Raw genomic sequence first — 5,000 nt, 5'->3', positions numbered from 1 at the left:
CTGCGCGAGTCCACGGGCGACATAACGCACTACAGCGTCATGGCGCTTGACCCGGGACCCGTGCGTCCTAAAGCAAGCCTGAAGTACGTGGTTGGCGGTCTCCACGGCCTGGCACCCCGCGCGGCATCTGGTGTCCGCCTCCCGCCCGCGACTGCGCCGTGCCTTCGTAGGGAAGGCGTTGATGCGGGCGCGGAGGGCGTCGATGTATTCACGCCCAGATAGCAGGCGACTGGTGTCGGCGACCCACTGATGTTGGCCACTGACGGCGGCAGAAGATGACAGTGCCGCACCGTCAATGGCGATGTGTAGGCGCGCCGCCCACATTTCCCCAACCTGCGTTGACGATTTGAGGAGGTGGCCCTCCCACATTAGGTGGCGCTCCAGCACCTCGATCTCACGCTGTACCTCATCCATGCCTACACCGTCGCAGGCTGGCCCTATCTTCTTCAGCGCCAGGAGACGGGACCGACGGAGGGTCGGACCCATCCATCGGCAAGATGGAATGCCGAGGCCCCCCTGGGCAACAGGAGCGTGGAAGTATCCCAGGGGGGTGTCCGCCGGAAGGCGGAACCATCTCCTGACGGCGGCCCGGATGGTAACGTCGGCCGACTTCAATGCACCCACCCGGGTGCGGCTGAGGGCCAGCCCGTGGTACAGGCCAGGGAGAAGTACGTTGGTGAGAGCGTGGAGGCGCTGTTGCGGCTTCAGCGGAGCTCGGGAGATGACGTCAAGCTGCTCCACCAGGTGGCTACGTGGATTGAAGACACAGCGACCCGCCGTGGAAAATTGCAGCCCCAGGTACCGGAAGGTTTCACCCACACGCAGGGCAGGCATGGTGGTATTGCCTGCTGTGAAGGTGACATTGCTGTCCACCTTCACCTTCTTCTCGCGCCCTGACGCGACTAAGGCGAGGGTGAAACACTTCCGGGCGTTGATCTGCAGCCCCAGGTGGGCGAGGGCTGCGGTAGCTGCGTCGATGAGGGACTGCAAGCCCCTCGGGGTCGCTGCAAACAGCAAGACGTCATCTGCAAAGGCCGCAGCGTTGACTCTGCGACCGAGGATCCGAGCTCCGATGTGGGAGGGCAGTTGGCCTAAAACGTAGTCCACCGCAAAGTTGAACAGGAGGGGGGAGAGGGGATCGCCCTGGCGAACGCCCCGTGCTGGCTGCACAGACACGCCCACGCCGGCGCCGTCCGCTATCACTGTCGTGCTGCCCTCGTAGCACCGCTCGACATACTCGACAAAGCAATCCGGCAGGCCATGCGCCTTCAGCACGGGGCGAAGGGCAGCATGATCTACCGAATCGAATGCCTTAGATACGTCGATCGATGCCACAAAGACAGAGCGGCAGGAGCGAACTGCGTCGGTGAGAGCAGTGTCCAAGATGAAGGTATTTTCCAACATCCCATCCTGAGGGATGAATGCCCGCTGACGTTCGTCCACCGCACAAGCGCGCATCAGGCGTGACGCGAGAACCTTGTGAAAGGTCCGCGCCAACACCGAGCAGACCGTAATGGGGCGAAAGTCAGCGGGGGATGTTGGTGCAGCCGTTTTCGGGAGAAGGGACGTCCGCGCGCGAAGCAGGCGTTCCGGAAGGGCGCGGGCCAGAAGGAAGAGATTCATCACTTTCACCAGGACTTCGTGCGGCAGACGCCGCAACTCCGCTGGGGTAAGGCCGTCCGGCCCGGCTGCTGATCCCCTGGGCGGCAACGCGGCGGCGACCTCCTCATGTGTGACCGGCCCCCATATGCACTCGAGAGCGACAGGCTCTGAGTGCGGGAGGAGGCGGTCACGAATGAAGCCCGCGGTGGAGATGGGCTTCTTGGTGAAGAGGTCCGCCCAGAAGTCCAGCAGACCAGGGATGGCAGGTGGCGGCTGGAGCAGGGTGCCATCCAAGAGGCCGCGCACGCAACGCGCACGCGACCGTCGGAAGGCATCCTGCGTTCTCGCGTACTCCCAGCGGCGCCGCTTGCGCTTCTGCGTCGGCGGCGCGGCAGGCGGCCGCTTCGATGGTTGGCGCGGCCGCTGTGTCCTGGTGATTGATCTCTCCCCTCTGGACCCGACCGACGCAAGGGCATCCGGGAGCATGCCCAGGATGACATCGGGCGGCGTGCCCCGCCCCAGACCGATGACACGATCCAGGGCAGAGAAACGCTGGGCGGAAGCGGGTAGCCCCGCCAGATGCTCCCAGATGGCGGCGTCAGTCGGCCCCTCCGGCGGCGGCCCGGTGGTGTCGGCCGCGAAGTCCTCGGCTGCGTCGACGGGCGGCGCAGCGGCCTCGCCCGCGTCAGGCAGCGGGCTCGCCGCTCCCCGGCGGGACGCCGGCTCTTCCCCCCGACCGATCTCAAGCGCCTCCATGAATTGGCGGACAAGCTGCTTGTGGGCAGCTTGCCGCCGTCGGCACTTGATTGCCTCAAGCGTTCGGTCGGGGAACATCCTGATGAGCTCTTGATTTACAAAGAAGAACCGGGCGTCCCTCTCGAGGAACAGTTCGGCCTCTGCCTTGGCGAGCGACAGGACTTCTTCCTCCGTCCACCTCGCGCGATGCCTCTCCGTGACGATCTCCGCGTTGGCGGCCGCAAGATGTTGGCGGCGGCGATGGACCCCGAGACCGTTCTTGGTTGTAAAGCTGCGGTGGCACTCACTACAGGTATACATAGCTGCAAAAGTTACAAGATTTTCGGCACGGCCGGTTGGCCGGCTAGGTGCTGGGGGAGTTGGGGTGGCACCTTCAGCGGAAGGGCCACCACTTATTCTCTGCTTACTGCCCCCAACTAAAAAAGGGATAGTGCGAGGGGGGGCTGGTAACCCCCCCAAGCCCCTGGTGCGGTCTTCCACTCTGCGAAATCAGCGGGCCCACGAGAAGGGGAGAAGACCGCAGGAGAGGAGAGGCTAAGAGGGCTAGGCCCATGTATTGCGCATCACTCTCCCTGTAACTATAACCCAAGGAAGGCACCTCGCAGCAGCAGCACGACTACATCAAGACCGCACTTCGAGAAGCCAAGTCCGGATGCAGCCACACCGCTGCCACTTGGCCACCTTAAGAGAGTCATAGTTACTCCCGCCAGAGAGTCATAGTTACTCCCGCCGTTTACCCGCGCTTGCTTGAATTTCTTCACGTTGACATTCAGAGCACTGGGCAGAAATCACATTGCGTCAACACCCGCTAGGGCCATCGCAATGCTTTGTTTTAATTAGACAGTCGGATTCCCCCAGTCCGTGCCAGTTCTGAGTTGATCGTTGAATGGCGGCCGAAGAGAATCCGCGCACCCGCGCGCCCCCGGAGGAGCACGCTAAGGCGGACGCGGCCTCGCAGCAAGGAAGATCCGTGGGAGGCCAAGGCACGGGACCGAGCTCGGATCCTGCACGCAGGTTGAAGCACCGGGGCGCGAACGCCGCGCAGGCGCGCGCATCCTGCACCGCCGGCCAGCACGAGGCCAACCAACGGCGAGAGCAGACCACGCCCGCGCTAAACGCCCGCACTTACCGGCACCCCTACGGCACTCACCTCGCCCAGGCCCGGCACGTTAGCGCTGACCCACTTCCCGACCAAGCCCGACACGCCCCGATCCTCAGAGCCAATCCTTATCCCGAAGTTACGGATCCAATTTGCCGACTTCCCTTACCTACATTATTCTATCGACTAGAGGCTCTTCACCTTGGAGACCTGCTGCGGATATGGGTACGAACCGGCGCGACACCTCCACGTGGCCCTCTCCCGGATTTTCAAGGTTCGAGGGGAAGATCGGGACACCGCCGCAACTGCGGTGCTCTTCGCGTTCCAAACCCTATCTCCCTGCTAGAGGATTCCAGGGAACTCGAACGCTCATGCAGAAAAGAAAACTCTTCCCCGATCTCCCGACGGCGTCTCCGGGTCCTTTTGGGTTACCCCGACGAGCATCTCTAAAAGAGGGGCCCGACTTGTATCGGTTCCGCTGCCGGGTTCCGGAATAGGAACCGGATTCCCTTTCGCCCAACGGGGGCCAGCACAAAGTGCATCATGCTATGACGGCCCCCATCAACATCGGATTTCTCCTAGGGCTTAGGATCGACTGACTCGTGTGCAACGGCTGTTCACACGAAACCCTTCTCCGCGTCAGCCCTCCAGGGCCTCGCTGGAGTATTTGCTACTACCACCAAGATCTGCACCGACGGCGGCTCCAGGCAGGCTCACGCCCAGACCCTTCTGCGCCCACCGCCGCGACCCTCCTACTCGTCAGGGCTTCGCGGCCGGCCGCAAGGACCGGCCATGACTGCCAGACTGACGGCCGAGTATAGGCACGACGCTTCAGCGCCATCCATTTTCAGGGCTAGTTGCTTCGGCAGGTGAGTTGTTACACACTCCTTAGCGGATTCCGACTTCCATGGCCACCGTCCTGCTGTCTTAAGCAACCAACGCCTTTCATGGTTTCCCATGAGCGTCGATTCGGGCGCCTTAACTCGGCGTTTGGTTCATCCCACAGCGCCAGTTCTGCTTACCAAAAGTGGCCCACTTGGCACTCCGATCCGAGTCGTTTGCTCGCGGCTTCAGCATATCAAGCAAGCCGGAGATCTCACCCATTTAAAGTTTGAGAATAGGTTGAGGTCGTTTCGGCCCCAAGGCCTCTAATCATTCGCTTTACCGGATGAGACTCGTACGAGCACCAGCTATCCTGAGGGAAACTTCGGAGGGAACCAGCTACTAGATGGTTCGATTAGTCTTTCGCCCCTATACCCAGCTCCGACGATCGATTTGCACGTCAGAATCGCTACGGACCTCCATCAGGGTTTCCCCTGACTTCGTCCTGGCCAGGCATAGTTCACCATCTTTCGGGTCCCAACGTGTACGCTCTAGGTGCGCCTCACCTCGCAATGAGGACGAGACGCCCCGGGAGTGCGGAGGCCGCCGCCCCGTGAAGGGCGGGGAAGCCCCATCCTCCCTCGGCCCGCGCAAGGCGAGACCTTCACTTTCATTACGCCTTTAGGTTTCGTACAGCCCAATGACTCGCGCACATGTTAGA

At 62.2% G+C, this 5,000-nt stretch overlaps 1 pseudogene; it reads right to left on the bottom strand.

Annotated features, from left to right (window-relative positions):
• The window catches only part of LOC126433306 (large subunit ribosomal RNA), a 7,984-nt pseudogene that overhangs the window by 2,038 nt on the left and 946 nt on the right, over positions 1-5,000 (bottom strand).

The sequence above is a fragment of the Schistocerca serialis genome, unplaced genomic scaffold (assembly GCF_023864345.2).
Source record: "Schistocerca serialis cubense isolate TAMUIC-IGC-003099 unplaced genomic scaffold, iqSchSeri2.2 HiC_scaffold_1162, whole genome shotgun sequence".
Classification (NCBI taxonomy): domain Eukaryota; kingdom Metazoa; phylum Arthropoda; class Insecta; order Orthoptera; family Acrididae; genus Schistocerca; species Schistocerca serialis.
This window is presented reverse-complemented; position numbering and strand designations above follow the sequence as displayed.